At 35.6% G+C, this 21,222-nt stretch overlaps 1 long non-coding RNA gene across 1 annotated transcript in view; it reads left to right on the top strand.

Annotated features, from left to right (window-relative positions):
- Window positions 1–3,842: 3,842 nt before the first annotated feature.
- The window catches only part of LOC107869737, a 40,880-nt gene continuing 23,500 nt past the window's right edge, over window positions 3,843–21,222 (top strand). Inside the window, exon 1 of the long non-coding RNA XR_001673930.2 lies at window positions 3,843–3,953. This is a non-coding gene — a long non-coding RNA (uncharacterized LOC107869737). The remainder of the gene's footprint in view (window positions 3,954–21,222) is intronic.

Genomic DNA, 21,222 nt, shown 5'->3' with positions numbered 1-21,222 from the left:
TCAAATAGGGTTTTACTTTAGTCTTTTTAGGTCATGTATTCATCTATCATGATCCAGCTAGTTCCATGAATGGCTAAAATCTCCCTTTCTAGGGTTAAAGCCAAGAACATTATTACTATTGCTATGAATTAATTTGATTTTTATTATTTATCATATTTTATTGTTTATTTATCCTTTTTATCAGAATTTTAAGGATTCTCGACCATTAGAATACATTCATTCTCATTTTGTGAGCCCAAAAGGAGGAATAAAATGAAAGAACATGGGGTAAATAGAATCTGATTGTAATCTTCTACGAAATGAAGTTATAATTTACACTTAGGATATGAATATACATAAGTGACCTATTTGGTTCTCTTACAGTATGAAATAAGAATACACTCAACTTAGTTCTCACATCATTTCTCAAAGATGTGGTTGTGGGTATAAGTTAGATAGGTGATTAAAGGCTTACAAGAGCATAATCATAATATCAACCCCATGAATCAATAGCCAAGATAAGTAACCTAATCAATGAAGTTCAGTAGCATAGTATGATTGTTCGCAGAGCCTTAACCCTGGGTTTCTCTTCATTGATTGTCCAAGCACTTTAATTTACCGAATTATTTACTTTACTTTTAATTATAACTCTCAAACTCTTTTAGTTATGTTTGCACTTGATTAATCTCAATATTGAACTAGAATTATATAATTACTTAACACAAGTCTCCGAGGGATCTATCTTTAGCTTTTTATAAGGCCACTGTATTACTTGGTGAGACCATACAAACTTGTGTATGTTCTTGGGTGCAACACAAGTCTTGGCCTAAGGTGAATCAAAAATTCCACTTCTAAATACCCCAAAAAAAATTTATCAAGCAATGTCTAACCCACACTAGGATAAGGTATCTAACTCCACTAGTAGATGTCGAATAAGTCATAACTATCCCTAGAATCACAATTCCTCCCAATGGATAGCAACTAAGTCAATTCCACTTAAGGTAGTGACAACTAGGGTAAGTTTCACCCTAAACTCAAGTGACTAAGGCAATCTCCTAATTGGTTGAGAAACTAGGGTATTGTTATCCAACACAAAGGCCACAATGTCAACTTTACCTATAGTATGACTAATTAGGCTAACTATGCCCAAAAACGATATCCAAAGTAGCCTAGACGGTCCAAATAACCCATGTATTGCAATTTATCACAACAATACATAAAAATCATCCTAAATATAACACAATATCATCAATATATTATGAATAAACTCAATCTAACAAGGGGTAAAACCTAGCCTACTGATGTTGAGTGTATTTATACACTTTAGCGTTACAATTCTTGCTTATTTAGGCTTGTTTTGAGAGTAATTCGTGTGCGTAGCGTGTTAATATTGATATAAATAAGAATTTATGTGTCCAAGGACGTGATTACAATGTTCAAAGTATTTTCCAAACAAGTTTGTACTTAATTGAGTCATTAAGAGCTTAATTCGGAAAACTAGTTTTACTAACTTGAGCTAAGTGTGTGTCTAGTTGGTTCCGATGGATTCTAACATCTTTAATGAGTTCCATATGGTTTAAAAGTGTATTTATATGTGTAACAACTTGTTCGTAATGTGTAAAGTTTAATTTGATTAAGTTAAAAGTCAGAACGATAAATGAAGATCAATGCGAACTAGCCTTGTCTTAGCTTGTGTTTTTAATTCATCGTTGAGGATATGGTATTGTTATGATCTATAATTCATGGTGTGGTTATGTAGGAAGCTTTGTGAGCTGATTATAATGATATAATAATGATATAAAATCTAAAAATCAATGGAAAATCCATGTGCGTGTGATGAGCGTGGGTCACACCTTTCATTTCAGTGCACCTCTTCGTACGTCGCATGCTCCATTTCATGAAAATGCTGCCCGCGTCGCATGCTGCATTCCCATATCAAAATGACGTAACATTGTACTAATCCTATGTAAGTTAGGTAATATCCCACTTTCATGTGCTATTCCTAGAAGTTAGGTATTACTACACTTTACTTTGTCCTGTTACTACAAATTTTGGGTAGTAGCCACTATTTATATTTCATTGCACATATTAGGATGATTACGGTGGACACCTGGGAACAATCTTAGACAAATTTTCAAGTGATGGACACGGTTACGTCTTGGACACCTGTGGAGTAATTTTGGAGGAGCTACTACTATTTAAATTTTATTTTTATTATTCTTTAATTAGCTTTTAATTATTTATACCATGTATTCAATAATTTAGATCGTAATTCATGAATATTATCGGCTAAAATCTTTTTTTTCGGGGTTAAAGTCAAGAACATGAGTACTATTATTTTGGATTAAATTCATTTAATTTTAATTATCACTATTGGTTATGTGTTTGTTCTTGTTTTAATTATTTTATGGATTGATCACCCATAAAATACATTTAATGTCGATCTTTTCAACTCGGGAGAGGGAATAGGGAGATAGAACATCGGAATAAATGAAGTCTAGGTTTTTATTCTTTTATAAAATATCGGAATAAATAAAGTCTAATTTTTTATTCTTTTATAAAATAAATAATTGAACTTAGCACCTAGAACAAAGATGTACTTAGGAGTCTTACTTGATTCAACGTAGGATTATAACTTTAATAACTTAATTGGATTATTACATCTCCACTCAACGATGTAGTTGTAATGTCCAAATTAGGTAAACAGTTAGATGTCAGGAGACTATGATCATGCAATTAACCCTACAAATCAACAACCAAGATAAGCAAGTTAACGAATGAAATTCAATAACATAGTATGATTGCACAAAGTTCTTTAAATTTGAGATTTAATCCATTGATAGTCCCAAGACTTTTATTTTGATGTACTGCTTATTTTATTTTTAATATACTATTATTCAACACTCTTTTTTATTTTTTGATTTCGATTGTTAAACTAGAATTGGATTATTGTCGGCACAAGTCACTGTAGGATCGATATTTGATTTTCTTGAAGGTCACTATGCTGATGTTGGGTGTGTTTTATACGCTTTAGCATTACAATTTTAGCTTTTCAGAATTTTTTTTCAGAGCAATTCGTGTGTGTAACGTGTTAATATTGATATAAATAAAAGTTTATGTGTCCAAGGACGTGATTACAATATTCAAATTGTTTTCCAAACTAGTTTGTACTTAATTGAGTCATTTAGAGTTGAATCTAGAAAACTAGTTTTAGTAGCTTGAGCTAGGTGTGTGTCTAGTTGGTTTCGATGAATTCTAATTTGTTTAATGAGTTTCATATGGTTTAAAAGTATAATTATATGTGGAACAACGTGTTGGTAATATGTAAAGTTTAATTTGATTAAGTTAAAAATCGGAACGATAAGTGAAGATCAATACGAACTAGCCTTGTCTGTTTTTGATTCGTCGCTGAGGCTATGGTGTTGTTATGATCTCTAATTCTTGGTGTGGTTATGTAGGAAGCATTGCGGGATGATTATGATGATATAATGATGATATAAAGGCTTCAAATTCATGAAAAACACACTACGATACAAGGAATGAAAGATGAAATGATAAAGACTTAACAAAAATTTTGGCCTCAACTTCTAGTGTGTGAGTGCGATGAGCGTGCATCGCACCCTCCATTTTAGTGCACCACTTCGTGCGTCGCATGCTACATTTCTTGGCAATGCCCTCCCGCGTCGCATGCTGCATTCCCATCTCAAAATGACGTAACATTGTACTAATCCTATGTAAGTTAGGTAATAGTCCACATTCATGTGTTATTCCTAGAAGTTAGGTATTACTACACTTTACTTTGTCCTATTTCTACAAATTTTAGGTAGTAGCCACTATAAATTATATCACATTGCACACTTTGGGGGGGATTACGATGGACACCTGCAAACAATCTTGGACAAATTCTGAAGCGGTGGAGACAATTACGTCTTGGACACCAGTGGAGTAATTTTAGAGGAGCTGCTACTATTTAGGTTTTATTTTTTTTCATTTTTTAATTAGCTTTTAATTATTGATAATACGTATTCAATTATTCTAATCCTGATTATGAATATTATTACCTAAATATCCTCTTTTCGAGGCTAAAGTCAATAACATGAGTACTATTATTTTGGATTAAATTCGTTTAATTTTGTTTATCATTATTGGTTGTGTGTTTATTCTTGTTTTAATTATTTTATGGATTCATCACCTGTAAAATACATATATTGTCGACCTTTTGATCGCAGGAGAGGGAATAGGAAGATAGAACGTGGAAATAAACAAAGTTTGGGTTTTTATTCTTTTATAAAATAAAGAATTGAACTTACCACCTAGGACAGGGATGTACTTAGAAGCCTTACTTAATTCAACGTAGGATGATAGATTTAATAACTTTATTGGATTATTACATATCCGCTCAATGATGTAGTTGTAATGTCCAAATTAGGTAAACGGTTAGATGTCGGGAGACCATGATCATGCAGTTAACCCTACGAATCAACAACCAAGATAAGCAAGTTAACGAATGAAATTCATTAACATAGTGTGATTGTTCTAAGTGCTTTAGCCCTAGGTTTTAATCCTTTGATTATCCCAAAACTTTTATTTTTATGCACTGTTTATTTTTTTTAGTATACAATTATTCAACACTCTTTTTGATTACTTGATCTCTATTGTTAAACTAGTACTGGATAGTTCTAGACACAAGTCCCTATGTGATCGATATTTGGCTTTCTTGAAAGCCACTATATTACTTGGTAGACCACATATGCTTGTGTGTGTGCTTGGGCATTGTCATCTACCTGGACGAAGAAGAAAGCTCAAAATATTTGCTAAATCACTGCTTTTCCCTTTCGAGAAGCTTCCACAAGATGTTAAGCTATCAAAATTACATTCTGCTTATTAGTATGAAAATAATGATACTCACATTGCACCATAGTTCTTCGATTCCAACAATTATGCCAAAATACCATATGAGCCCTGATTATGAACAACTGCATTTTCGAGGTCAACCCAATATTTTCTCATGCTCAGGAGTAATTACCCTAAAAGATAGGCTAAATTCGAGCTAATTTTGGGCCAAAATTAAGCCTCCAAGGTTTAGAAATTATGATTAAGAAATGAAAAAACCTACCATGAAAAGGGTGAAATCTTACCACAAATCAAAGGAGAATCATAAAAAAAAATTTAGCCCACAAGATTCAGTTTCAAGCTATCTCACTATTTAGGGTTTTAACTTAGAAATGGATGAAGAATGGCAAAAAGGGCTAAAAATGGTGTACTTATACCTATCCCAGGGGCTTGAGTATCGCAATCGTGACCCGACCCTCGTGATCGCCACTTCTTAAGGCTACCAGTGCAAATTACAATCATGACACTTGGTGCCTACCAAAGGTATCATGATCGCGACCCTTAGCTCGAGATTCACGAGTGCACCAGATACAACCGAGACTTGGAATTTCTCATGTCTCTACCAAGCACTTCACAATTCATCCAAAATACCGCATACACAAACAGGCTATGAAAACATACCAAATTTGACATTCCAGACTAAATGGTGCAATCAAAATTTCCATATGAGGTTTTTTGAATAAAAATGGGTCCCACACTCGATAGTCATTTTCGTAACTTTTTGACCATTAGGTCAAAATGAGTCCAGGTGCCCCGGAACTCGAACCAAAGTTCTCTTATCCTAAAATCAACATTCCAGAGCTATTAGAACAGTTAGAATTAGCATACAAGATTGTTTGACTGAAGTTTTTGCTCAGTGGCCATTTGGAATTAGCGAAGATTTCAAAATAGGAAATTGGCTCTGAAAACCAAATAAACTACCCGGTAACTGAACTATCAGTCCAAAAAAGTCATAAATGACTTGAGGCAACTATAGGAAATCTCTAAAATAAAAAATCAGCGTAAATATGGAAAATAACCTAAAGGATCATTATAATATCCACTACTAAAGGAATTTTCATCCGCGAAAGTTAAGGATTAAGATATACATAAAGTCTCAAACAATCGAGGACACTGGGTCTGCATCTCTCTCTCAACTTCCAAGTGGTCTCCTCTACTAGACGGTGCCTACATTGAACCTTAACTATAGGAATCTCCTTAGTGTGAAACTATCTAACATCACTAGCCAAAATGAGAATCGGCTCCTCTACGAAGGTCAACTGCTCATCAAACTTGACTGAGTCCCATCTTGGTACATACGAAGGATTAGTAATATATCGCCGTAACATACAAACATGTAAAATTAGATGAACAACAGCAAAATCTGGAGGGAAGTCTAACTCATAAAACACCTTATTAACTGCGCGAAGAATCTCAAAGGGTCCGATGTATCTAGGACTGAGCTTTTGTTTCCTCCTAAACCTCATCACACTCTTCATAGGCAACACATAGAGGAATACCCAATCACCAACTCCAAATATCAATGCATAGATCTTATGGTCTGCATAAGCCTTCTACCTACTCTGAGCTGCTCTTAAATTTTTCTAAATAACCCTAACTCTATCCAACGACTCCTCAAGCAAATCAGTATCGTAGGGTTAAATCTTAAAGGTCCCAAACTATCCAATTGGTGAATGACATTGCCTGCCATACAAGGCCTTAAAAGGCACTATCTCAATACTCGAATGATAACTATTACTATATGTGAACTCTTCAAAGGATAATTAATCCTCCCACCGACCTCCAAAATCTATAACAACAAGCTCAGAGCATATTCTTGAGTACCAAAATAGTCCGCTCAGACTGTCTATCTGTCTACAGATAAAAGGTCATACTAAGATTCACCTATCTACCCAACTCCATCTTAAAGTTCTACAAAATCTAGAAGTGAACACAAAACCCTAATCTAAGATAATAGACATAGGCACACCATGCAAACAGACTATCTCCCATACATAAATAATGGCCAACCTCTCGGCACTAAAGGACATCTAAATAGGAATGAAATATTCTGACTTAGTCAACCTAATCACAATGAACCAAATACCATTAGAACCACAGGAAGTGGGAGGCAACCCACTAAAAAATCAGTGGTAATTTGCCCCCACTTTGACTCAGGAAGAGGCAATATCTAAATCAAACCACCTGGTCACTAATGCTTGGCATTTACTTACTCACAACATAGCAATGAGCAACAAAATTTTCTATATCTCTCTTTGTGTTGCTCCACCAATAATTTTTTCTTAAATTTCTTTACATCGTGGTTATACCTAAATAAATAGAATTTCTAGAGCCTCATGCAAAATCAACTAAATAAAATCATCGATCCTTAGAATACAAATATGGCTATCAAATCTCAAAACACCCTCAGAATCTATGGTGTCCCTCTTGGACTCACCACGCAACACTTGGTCACGAAGAGAGCTATGCTTACTATTCTCAAACTGATGATCCTAAATCAGCTCAAAAAATTAAAAACCTTATCTCAACACTAGTAAGAATCCTCTTAGGGTATGAAATATCAAGGTGAACCATTAATTTGGCTAAGGACAGAATGTCTTGTGCCAATGACCTCTGAGAAACTTAAATGCAAGCCAAACTAACCAAACTCACCGTCTTCCGACAATGCCTTGCCTGGATAATATAAAATATAGATATCATAATCCTTAAGATAATTCATCCATCAAAGATTCTTAGCATTAATCTTCCTCTGGTTCATAAAATGTTCAAGACTATGATGTTCGGTGAAAATCTCACAATGCACACATAAACATAATACCTCCAAATCTTTAGCTCTAAAACTACCACCCCTAACTCCAAATTAAGAGTATGATAGTTTCGCGAGTGTACCATAATCTTTCTTAAATCATAAGTAATAAAACGACCTTGCTACATCAACAAACAACCTAACCCAACACAGGAAGAATCATAATACGCGGTGAATCCATCACTCTCGATAGGAAGAACTAAAATAGAAGTTGAAGTGAAAAAATCCTTGAACTTTCAAAATCTTGACTCACACTCTTTAGATCATCAAAAAGGAACCTCTTTCTTAGTCAATATGGTCATAGATGTTGAAATAGTAGAAAAACCCTTGATGAATAATCTATAATAACTGGCAAAACTAATAAAGCTACAAACCTCAAGTGTGGATGTAGGCTTAGTCTAATCACGAATAGCCTTAATCTTTGTTGGATCTACCATAATCCCATCCTTAGACACCATATGCCTAAGGAATGTCACCAACTCAAGTGAAAACTCACACTTAGAGAATTTGGCAAAAAGCACATGATCTCTTAAGGTCTGGAGAATAATTCTAAAATGTTGTGCGTACTCCTTCCTAATCCTTGTATACACAAGGATTTCTTTGATGAACAAAATTACAAATAAATCCAAATTAGTCCTGAACACTCAGTTCATCAAATCCATGAAAGTGGTTGGGGCATTAGTCAACCCAAAAGATATTACTAGGAATTCACATGGACCATGATGGGTCCTAAAGGCTATCTTCAAGATATCATCGGCTCAAATCCTTAACTGATGGCAACCAAATCTTAAATCAATATTAGAGAACATAGCTCTACCCTAAAGCTAGTCAAATGGATCATCATTGCAAGGCATAAGATAATGGTTACTCACCGTCACCTTATTAAACTATTTATAATCAATACATATAAGCATGGAGCCATATTTATTCATCACAAACAACACAAGATCTACCTAAGGAGCCACTCTCAGTTTAATAAAACCCTTACTAAGAAAATCCTGAAGCTGAGAACTAAAATATCCTAGGTTCTGGTCCTTGCAAAATTTCATTAGTTTAAGCCTTATATTGATCATATGACTCACTATACCACTCTCATTATAGGTTACAAGTGAAAGGTCCAAACCGTATGAGTGATGGGTCTAAATGGTACCCACATGTGAAATTTTTATAGTTTGAGTTGAGGGTATTCTGGATACTTTTCCTCTAATCTTCTTTTGACCCCATAAATTAAAACACTCTTGGGATTTCATTAACCTACTATTCCCAAATAAAACACTCTTAAATCACTCTTAAATATCCCTAAAGCTCTTGATTAAAAAATGAGCTAGGGTTTTCTCAAGGTGGTCAATTAAGGCTCTCAAAGGTGGTTTCTCCCCTTTTTTCTTATTGTCTAAGGCATGTCACTCTTCCCTCACTATTATTTTAAACTAAAATCATGTTTTACTTAATGGTTTACATGGAATTATTGTGGGTTTGGGTATTGAGATTTTGGTTACTAATGGTTGCATAGTATTTGCCCAAGTTCTATTCATGGTTTTTCATATTAGAATATTAGTTTGAACATGTGGTTGCATGGGAATGATTAATTAGTTCTTGGTTTTGGTTTTGGAAACTATATGCCCTCAACATGTTTGTTAAAATTCCAATGAAAGTGTTTTTATCATATAGTTTGATTTTTATTGAAAACCATGCATTTCATAAAATGGTAATGGGACATTAAATGGCTTAATTTAATTAAATGATTTGGAAAGGCCTTGGTTGCAATGGTTTTTATTGACTGTAAATCCTATGGGTTATATGGGAATCCCCTAAGTATTGGCTAATGACATTGCTTGCAAGCTATATTTGGTATGACGATACCACTTCATAATGTCTTGGTAATTAACTCTGGAAATTATGTTATGTGTTAAAGGTTTAAATTTGTCAATAATGGTGGGTTGTGATAGCTAACCATGAAGGTGTGATTCCAATGCACGAACACTGGAACCTCATGTTTGTCGATATAAGTGTTGGTCATTGTAACGCCCCGAGATATTATTCTAAGATTTCACACGGTTCTTATGGACCCGAAGTACCACAAGCTAACCCTTTACTTATATCTGTACCTGTATACTACATAATATCTGAAATAAATACGAAAACTGGCCATAAGGTTCAACACATCTATACATACTCAAACTAAAAACTAAATATTAATACATCAACATCCATCTGAAAAGCCTCTAAACTATCTAAACTGTGGAGTTGATGGGACATGTCCCCAACTAACTCCGTCAACTGAAAATGTAAATAAAATCTGATGCAATAATTGTAAACTGAGATTCATCCTTGAAGGAAGAGGACTCACTGCTACTGCTGCTCACTTGGACTGAACTACTGATGAAACTCTGAATCCTGTGCCTCTGAAACTATAGTGTCGAATAAAACACCATAGCACAAATACGTCAGTACAAAAAATATACCGAGTATGTAGAAGAGGTAAGGCTAAATGCAAGGGCTCATGCATGCATAATATGTAAACTGAATAGTCATGAAAACGTCGTACGACAACACATACATGAATACACCAGCCATAATCACAATTATCACAACTCTAGAGACTGAAACTCGAATGCCACTTTACTGCAGACTGCACTTACTGCTGACACTGAGATACTGAATCATAGACCCATTTGATACTGATAATTGGGAATATGGATGAACTTACATCAAGGCATGAGTTCTGAAATTTATGAAATAGATAGCAACCCTATATAAGAGGTTGTCTTTGAGTCTGTGGATAACAATACTTCTTGATAAATAATTTTGAGATCGGCCTATCTAGTAGCGGATATTTGAATTAGAAAGTATTCATACTTAATGGCCTTTATCTAATGGCTTTCAATTCTATACATTGAACTGAGCTATTACTTGTAGTCTGAGACTCATTTTGAAACTGAGACCGTGGGAAGTAGTCAATTAACAGACATGCCCTGACCTACCACAGGCGGGGTCCAACCTGTTCCCTAATTGGAAAAGTGTGAATATCGTGTCACGGGTAAAGACAACTCTATATGACCCTCATCTAGCAAGTCCTTAAATGAGAACGGTAGAGCCCTCATCTAACAGGTCAAGCCACCTTATCTACCCTCATCTAGCAGGTATGATATTTCTCATCTAGCCTCATCTAGCAGGTATGATGTCTCAACCTATGCTGGCTATGTAGTTCTAGAGCACAAGGATTGGATCTAAGGATCACACCCTCTGCCAGTCGGTGAGTCCCCATCCTTGAGCTCGTTCGGTGCTAGTTTCTACTCCTAACTGAAAGACACTCGTCTAATACTTAACTGAACTTAAACTGAGTTGAATTTGATACTGATTGTAATTCTTAAGAGATCTGACTGAGTTATACTGAGATTACTTAGTGCTGTACCAGATGAAAAGGTATCGAATCATATTATTTGACTGACGATGCAGATCTTGAATAGCTTATTCAAATCACTTTTGAGATTAGAATTGAATCACTTAAATACTATTAGATCTGGGCTGATTACAGAATGGAGGCTAGATTACTAGCGATACAGAGATTACAAAGATAACTGAGATTACAGATCTTTATTATGCTACGCACTGAGATTACAGATCTTTATTATGCTATGCACTTATCTGAGGATAAAGAGTTTTGAGAATCGTAGCTCGATTAGAGCTATCGTAAAACTGATATGGGCTCTAGACAACAGCTCTATTCTCGGGTATAAATACCCCCAGGACTCGATAGTATAAAAGTGAAACATAATAAATTTTTTTCATCATCACGATCCTTCATTTATCATCACAATCATTCATTCATCAACACAATCATTCATGCATCATCACAATTATTAAAGAATCTAGCCAAGAATTTAGAAATCATAACATACTTTTCCCCTCAAAACCCTTAAGATATCGCATTAAGCATTTTGGAAACATAAACCTCTATTTACCATCATAATCACAAAAGGGCTACTTTAAGCATCTCGGGATAATAGTCATATAACAACATAGGGGAAATATGCTATTAGATCAAACACCATTCAACAAGGTTTCACCTCAACCATTTCATACCTATATCAGTCTTAACATATGTTTAGATATCACACCACTTAGGAGATTTTAAGCTATCTTGTCATAACTTACTTGCTAATCACTTGACATGTGTTAAAAACTTAGCATATAACAAAGATCACACAATTTGGGAATTTACAACCATCACATCCCCACTCACTCACTAGGGTCCTTAAACAAACACTAAACATGCACGGGTTCACACTTATTTGGGGATTTCCTACTAGCATAGAATAATTTATTTACTTGGACATTTTATCAAACACTAGGCATGCGTATACTAGCTTACAATTGGGGCTTCATATTCAACACACTATAAAGGCCCATATGCCTCTCTCAAGCTTTTATCAGACCTATGAGAGACATACTCCCAACCAATTCTACACCCAAAAGTCATGAATATATCATCAACCATAACACATAACCGTATCTTAGAAGTCATTATTTTTATAAAGGTATAGCATGCATTTGTCATTAGATCACAATTTAACTACAATACTTGATTTCTAGTCTCTTAGATATTTTATCGAACAACTTAGGCATAGGTATAATAACCCAACTTCTCATCAAGAACAACTAAATTTACGTGTTACCAACTCATATATTACTATAGATTCATACAAACCACATAAATACTACATACTAAGGCCAAGGCTTGATAATCTTGTAGACAAACATAAATCACAACTCAATCATTGCAAAAGCATTAATTTCAACTCACAATAATCACTAAAATTTCATAAACATAAAAATCTTAAAGAGTTAGAAAAAGGTAGTTGAGCTTCTTGGATGAAAGGGACCAAAGAATCAATATTTAAATACCTTGGGGAAACTCTTTCTTGAAAACCTTTGAAATAATTCTTGATTTTTGCTCTTGATTCTCTCTTAATTCACTCAAAGAAAGAAAAGGGGATCTTGATTTGAAAACCCTAATTTTTTTTTTATTTTTGGAGTGGAAAAAGAGAGAAAATAAAATGAGGCCCTCAACCTTTAAGGGGATATTTATAGAGGTTGGGGAAAGAGTGGAAAAGACCAAAATTCCATTTAAATAAAAAGAGTTGAAAACTGCTGATCGAGGTCTATGACGGTCAATCTGATGGTCTGTCATAGGGACTGATGGTCCACCAGGTAGTTCATCACTAGAGTGCTAAAACTGCGATATTTTGCCTCGATGTAATAGTCGAAGTGACGGTCTATCAGGAATCTGACGGTCCACCAGATCATCTGTCACTCGAGGGTTAGGAATGGGCCACTTTGTTTCGACCTGATGGACCCCTTGATGGTCCGTCGAATTTTAGACGGTCCACCACTTTGGCCTTCACATGATGACCAAAAATAGGGGTCTCTACCTTGAATTTATGGGACACTTGATGGTCCACCAAGGACTTAACGGTCCACTAGGTCGACCGTTAAACCTGGGCGATTCTGATACTGTTTAGTAAAATGACCATAACTTCCTCATCCAATGTTAGATTTTGATGAAATTGGTATCGATGGAAATCTTATTCAATTATATACATTAAAAAAAGTAGAAATTAGAGAAAAATAATATGACATAAACATCAATAACTTTGGAAGTCATACATATCCACTCAAAAGATGGATTTTGGCTTAAGGAATGATTGGGGTAGTACAGTCATGGTGACTATTTACTTGTGGGGTACACGGGAATCCCTTAAGTTTATACTTGTATATATATATCATGGAGGGCTAAGGATACACGAGAGTCCCCAACCCTTATAATATCTCTGGTTCATGTGGCTACATATACTTGAGCTCGTTCAGTAGGTAACACTAGACTCATATAACCCATGGGTGGTTACAGGATGGTCAAGATACATAGCCTAGGTTAAAGATTTTAAATTCATGCTAAACCCAATTCCATTCCCCAGTATGGTATATATATGTATTTATGAGATTATGCATTGTTATTTACTTTGATTTTTGGAAAATGGCATTATTTTTTCCTTACTCTTGAGTACAAGCTAGTATTCATCTGTTAAACCATCTTTGGGTGTTGTATCTCTACATGATTCCTGAACTAGCCATACTACTCCTCGTGCTTAGTGACTTACGTTCAGTGATAGCATTTATGTATGACTAAAGTGGTGAGCTTCCATACTCTGAAGACTCCATTTCATCCTATGGATTTCCTTTACACTTTTAGTTAATTCTTGGACTTTCATTTCGGCTATGGTTGAGGTCATGTTCCGATCGGATATTCTTTGTTTTTAGTTAGAGGTTTTGTGTAACTACATAGGCATGGATGGTGTCGATATTAGTGTCATCCTTGGCATTGGTATTGGTATTGGGGTTGACATCGGTTGAATGTTTTATTAGATTATTTGTTGGTTATGGTTATGGATTTTACTATTATCTTTGATTAATTTTTGGTCTATCTTGTTATATGTTTGAAATTCATTCGGCATAAGGTATAGGGTGGTTATGGTTGGGAATTGGGGGTGGTCTCCAGTACCGATTGGGCTTGAGGCATGAAACACAAGGAAATTTTTATATTTTAAGTTAGGGGTATTCTGAACATTTCCCCACTAAACTTTTTTTGACCCTAATACTTAAAACACTCTTTGGGTACAAGTAAAGGATCTAAATTATACCCACATGCTGAAATTTTTATATTTTAAGTTGGGGGTATTCTGGACATTTCCCCTCTAAAATTCTTTTGACACCAAAACTTTAATCACTCTTGGGAATTCATTAACCTACTATTTCCAAATCAAACACTCAAATCACTCTTAAACCTCTCTCAAGATATTGGTTTAAAAAGAATCTAAGATTTTCTCAAGGTGGTCAATTAAGTCTTTCAAGGATTGTTTCTCACTGCCTTGCTTGTTTTCTAAGTCATGTTACTCTTCCTCATTGTTATTTCAGACTAAAATCATGTTTTACTTAATATTTTTCATGGAATTTATATGGGTTTGTATTAGTTTTGAAATATATATTGGGGTTTTAGTTACTAATGGATGGATGGTGTTTTCCCATGTTATATTTATGGTTTTTTATATTATAATATTGGTTTGAACATGCGGTTGCATAGGAATGATTATTTAGTTCTTGGTTTGGGTTTTGGAAACTATATGCCCTCAACATATTTGTTAAAATGCTAATGAAAATATTTTTGTCACATAGTTTAATTTTTATTTAAAACTTGCATTGCATAAAATAGTAATGGAACCGTAAATGTTTTGATTAAGTTAAATGATTTGTAAAGTCCTTGGTGGCCATGGTTTTTATTGATTGGAAATCCTATGGGGTACATGTAAATCCCCTAAGTGTTGGCTAATGACATTTCTTGCAAGCTATAGTCGGTATGACAATTCCACTTAATAATGCCTTAGTAATTAACTCTGAAAATAGTTTTATGTGTTAGTTGTTTTATTTTGGCAATAATGGTGGGTTGTGATACCTAACCGTAAAGGTGTGAGACTAACGGACGAATACTAGTAGCTGACATGAGTATTGTTCATGGTGACTATATACTCTTGGGGTACACGGTAATCCCTTAAGTTTATACTTGTATATATATATATCATGGAGGATGAATGGTACATGGTAATCCCTGACCCCTATGATATCTTTGGTTCATGCAACTACATACACTTGGGCCCGTTCAGTGTGTAACACTAGACCCATATAGCCTGTGGGTGGTTTAAAGATGTTCAAGCTACAATCCTAGGTTATAGGTTTTAAATTCATGCTAAACCTGATTTCTTTCCCCGCTATTGTATATATATATATATGTATGTATATGATTGCATATGGTTTTTTTCTTTGATTTTTGGTAAATGGCATTATTTTATCCTTACTCTTAAGTACATGCTAGCATTTATCTGCTAACCCATTTTCGAGCATTGTATCCCCACGTGATGCAGGAATCGGTCATACTATTCCTCCTACTTAGTGACTTAGATTCGGGGACAACATTTATATCTAACTAAAGTGGTGAGCTTTCATACTCTAAAAGACTTCATTTCATGCTATGGATTTCTTTTTATACTTTTTCTTGGACTTTGGTTTTGGCTATGGTCAAGGGCATGTCCCAACCAGATGTTCTTTGTTTTCGGTTAGAGGTTTTGTGTGACTTTTATGGGCATAGGTGGTGTCTATATTGGTCTCATCCTTGGTATTAGTATTGGTATGGGGGCTGACACCGATTGGATATTGTTAGATTGTTTGTTGGTTATGGTTACGGATTTTCTTATTATATTTGATTAGTTATTATTATATATTATTATATGTTTGAAATTCATTTGACATAGGGTACATGGTGGTTATGGTTTGGTATTAGGGGTGGTCTTCAATCCCGAGTTGTCTTAAGGCACCCGACACAACTAGGCCCTAGTCCGGGTTGTGTCAGATTAGTATCAAAGCCCTAGGTTCATGGTCACTTAGGAGACAACAAATTTTGGTTGAGTAGAGTTTTTTTAAGGGTGTGTAGCATGCCATAATTATAAGGGAGAGGCTACGAGGCACTTAGGAATGTATTTTTTTGGTGGTCTATTTTCAAGCTATAGTCTCTAAGTCTTGAATTCTTCTCTAATCCCTATTTATTTGTTTTTAGATCATACCTTGATGATCTGAAGTTTGTGAAAACTCCTTTATCCCAACTGATGGTAATGCTGATAGAACCCATTCTACTTATGGGATTCATACCCAGTCTAGGGGTCCAATTCCTGATTTTCCTCCTAGAGTTCCACTGGTTCCCTCTAGTCCATCTCAAATTCCTTAGGCTGAAGTCACAAACACTAGTTTTTCACTTCATTTATATGTTGGCAAAGTTGGCAGCTTCTCAGTTTGAGTGTGGTGTTCCTTTTACTCCATATTCTAGTGCCATAAGGGTTGGCCAATTTATAAGGTTAAAACCTCAAACCTTTACTGGTGATGAGTTGGAGAATGATCCTCAAGGTTTCTTAGATGAGATGGAAAAGATCTTTTATTTTGTGTATGTCATGAATTTGAAGGGTGTGGAGTTTGGATCATACTAGCTGAAGGATATGGCATAGTAATGGTATGAGTAATGGTATCAGTCAAGGGGTGATGATGTTGAGTTATCTCTATGGGAGGATTTTTATAATGCTTTATTGGACCACTTCTTTCCTTAGGATTTGAGGGAAGCAAATGTGAAAAAGTTTATTATTTTGGAGCAAGGTAAGATGTCTTTCAAGGAGTATGCCTTTAGGTTTCACTAATTTTCTTGGTATACTCCAAAGATTATTTCTAGCAAGAGGGCTAGGATGAAAGTTTACTTCTGAGTTATCCAGAGAATTGATATTAGAGAGTAAGAATGCCTTGTTGATTAAGGACATAGATATCTCCAGGTTGGTTGTGTACATGCAATAAGTAGAGAAAGAGAAAGAGAAATAAGCTTAGATAGGGGATTGGTAGGGAAAGAAGTTTAGGTTATCCGAGTAGGGTGGTGGCCAACAGTAGAGTGGCAGGGATGGTGGTAAGCAAACTAAAATGAGTAGGGGCAATTCTAAGCCTTACTCGATGGCTAGTTCTCCCTACCCAAATCCATCGGGTGATAGGCATTTCCATAGTATAGACATGTTCAGGGCATAGGGTACCGAATCTCAAGCTAGTGGGGCCTAGTCAGCTCCATCGTATCCTCTATATAGGTTTCATGGTAGATTACATTGGGGTTTCTATGATGAGAGGAATGATAGATGCTTCAACTATGGTAAGCCAGTGTTTATTCTTAGAAACTGTCATGTTGGTAAGGTTGCTTCAGGGGAAAATTAGGTTCCAATTTCTTTATCATCAACTCCAGCATCAAAGGGTGCAACATCTAATTTTGGAACTGGTCAAAAATTTCTTTATGCTCTCACTACCCAACAGGAGTCTGAGACATTACCTGATGTCATGACTAGTAAGTTGAAACTTTTTTCCTGTGATGTGTATTATTTAGTTGATTCAAAGTCCACTCTTTTTTATGTGACCTCATTTGTGACTGTGCATTTTAGTTTTAGTCCCAAGGTTATGTCAGACCCTTTATCTATTTCTACCCAAATAGGTTACTCGGTGATTGCAATAATATTCTATAGAGGGTGTGTGGTATTTATTGGTATCAAAGAAACTTTGATGGATCAATTTAAATTAGATATAGTAGATTTTGGTGTCATATAGGAGATGGATTTGTTGCACTCGTGTTATGCATCTCCAGACTGTCAGACCCATAAAATTATCTTTAACTTCCCTAATGAGTTGGTATATGAGTGGGAGGTGGTTTCTTAGCTCCTAAAGGGAAGTACATATCATATCTTAGAGCTCAGTGATTGATTTTCAACGGGTATCTCTATCATCTAGTTCGGGTTTAAGATTATAACTTATATGGTCCTTCTTTGCATTCCATCCCAATGGTGAATGAATTTCCTAAGGTCTTTCTTGATGACCTTTCTGGTGTTCCTCCTGATAGTTTAATTGAGTTTGAGGTTGATATTTTTTCGGACACTCATCCAATTTTTATTCATTTATATAGAATGGCTCCAGCTGAGTTAAAAGAGCATAAGGAGAAACTGAAGGATCTTTTAGATAAGGGTTTTATACATCCTAGTCTGTCCTCATGGGGTGCACCAATGTTATTCGTATGTTAGAAGGATGGTTCACTTCTAATATGCATTAATTAATGGTAGTTGAATAAGGTGATGATAAAGAATACGTATCCTCTTCCAAGGATAGATGATTTGGTTGATCAGTTGCAGGGTGCTAAATGTTTCTCTAAAATTGATCTTCGATCTAGGTACCATCAATTAAAGATTAGGGGAGTGGATAGACCTAAGATAGCTTTCCGTACCTGGTATGGGCACTTTGAGTTTTTGGTTATGTTTTTTTGGTTGAACAATGACTCGATGATATTCATCGATTTAATGAACAGGGTCTTCCATCAATTCGTGGATCTATTAGTCATTTTTTTTATATATGACATTTTGTTGTATTCTAAGAGCGAGGTGGATCATATGAATCACCTCTGCATTGTGTTGCTGACCTTAAAAGAGCAGCAATTGTATGCCAAATTTTTGAAATATGAATTATGGGTAAACGCTTTCACTTTTTTGGGTCATATCATTTCTAGTGAAGGGATCATGGTGGATTCACAGAAATTTACATTGGTGAAGAAATTGCCTAGACCCATGAATCCAACTGATATTTGAAGCTTCTTAGGTTTAGCTGGTTACTATAGTGGGTTTGTGGAGAGTTTTTGTCTGTTAACTAAGTTGACTCGAAAGAAGAAAATGTTCTGGTGGTCTAATGCTTGTGAGAAAAGTTTTGAAAAGTTGAAGGATAATCTAACTTTGGCATTGGTTTTGACTTTGCCTAAAGGCACTAATGGGTTTGTAATCTATTGTGATGTGTCCTATGTAGAACTTGGTTGCGTTCTGATGTAGCATGAAAAGGTGATAGCTTATGTCTCTAGAGAATTAAAGGTGCATTAGAGGAACTATCCAACTTAAGACTTGGAATTTGTAGTTGTGGTATTTGCGTTGAAAATCTTGCATCACTAATTATATAAAGTACATATGGATATCTTTTCTGATCATAAGATCCTGAAGTATGTGTTTATTCTAAAAAGTTTAACCTCAGGCAAAGGAGATGGCTGAGCTCCTCAAGGATTATAACATAATTCTTCACTACCACCCAGGTAAAGCTAACGTGGTTGTTGATGCTCTTACCAAGTTATACATAGCGAGTCAAGCTCATATGGATAAAGGAAAGTGAGAGTGGTGAAGGTTATTCATCATTTGGATAACCTCAGAGTTTGCCTCTTGGACTCCCAGATTGTTTGTGTATTTGTGCAGGAAGTGGCGCTATCTTTTCTTGGTGATGAAATCAAGGAGAAGCAGATGTTAGATCTTTTATTGATAAGGATCAGTAGTGATGTAGGTGGATAGAAGGTGATAGCCTTTAAGATTAGTGGTTATGTGTTCCTGATATAGATGGGTTGTGTGAGAGGATCTTTGCTGAGGTGAATGAATCGCCTAATGTTGTGCATCCTGGTTTGCCGAAAATGTATCATGACCTTAAGAAGATGTACTTGTTGAATAATATAAAGAGCGTGTGGCTAATTTGATCGCCAAATGCATGGTGTGTCAACAAGTGAAAGTTGAGAACATGAGGCCTGGAAGTTTGTTTCAAGAAATTGAACTACCTGAATAAAAGTGGGAAATGATCAACGGATTTTGTTACCAGTCTTCCTCGGTCTTGGAATAAATTTGATTCGATTTGGGTCATCGAGGATAGGATGACAAAGTCGGCTCACTTTTTGCCAGTGAGTACTAACTTCTCAGTTGAGGATTATGCAACGTTGTAACTCCAAGATATTGTGAAGTCGCATGGTGTATCTGTTTCTATCATCTCCGATCGTAGTACATAGTTTTCATCTCACTTTTGGAGGTTATTTCAGAAAGGGTTGGGGACTAAGGTAAGTCTGAGTACTACTTTTCACCCACATCCGGATGGGCAAGAAGAAAGCATTATCCAGACATTGAAGGATATACTTCGCGCTTACATGATTAACTATGGTGGTAGTTGGGTTGAGCATTTTCCTCTAGTGGAGTTTGCAATCAACAATAGCTACCACGCTAGCATTGGCATGTCTCCATTTGAAGAGTTGTATAGTAGGAGGTATAGGTCTCCTATTAGGTGATTAAAGTAAGGAGAAGTTGATATATTTGGCTCGGACTTGGTTCACCAAGATATGGAAAAGGTGAAGGTGATTTGGTATAGGCTAAAGGCTACCCACAATCGCAAAAAGTCCAATGCAGATATAAGGCAAAGGGACTTGGAGTTTGAGGTTGGAGATAGGGTGTTCCTGAAGGTATCTCCTATGAAGGAAGTGATACGATTTTGGAAAAAGGGGAAACTCAGTCCTCAATATGTGGGTTCTTATATGATTTTGAGGAGGGTTGGTAATGTGGCATATAAGTTGGAATTTCCTTCTAGCTTGAGATCCATACTCCCAGTATTCCATGTCTCTTTGTTGAGGAAGTATTGGTGATCCATTGCAAGTTGTGCCTATCAATGATATTAGTATTTTCGGAATCCCTATCTTATGAGGAGATCCTAATTAAGATCTTGAATCACCAAGTTTATCGATTGTGGACTAAGGATATGGCCTCGGGAAAGGTTCTATTGAGAAACCACAAGGTGGAAGAGGCTACATGGGAAGTTGAAGAGGACATGAAGTCCAAGTATCCGTTCCTGTTTTCGACATCAGAAATTCATGCGGAAGGTATATATTCTTCATAATATCTTTTTCTTCAAACTTTGTTAAAATGAAAGATTAACTACCTTGGTATCTTCGTTTTCTAACTTGGTTAAAGGTAAGGGCAGAGACGTTTGGGGGTTTAATCGTACTTGTACTATCTTGTTCCATCATTCAAGGATGAATTATCCAAGTACGGGAAAATTAAAACACCCTGAGTTCTATTTCTTGAAAAATTTCG

Source organism: Capsicum annuum, chromosome 4 (assembly GCF_002878395.1).
Source record: "Capsicum annuum cultivar UCD-10X-F1 chromosome 4, UCD10Xv1.1, whole genome shotgun sequence".
NCBI lineage: Eukaryota > Viridiplantae > Streptophyta > Magnoliopsida > Solanales > Solanaceae > Capsicum > Capsicum annuum.
The sequence above is the reverse complement of the archived record's forward strand: the minus strand, read 5'-3'. Positions and strand labels throughout refer to the sequence as shown.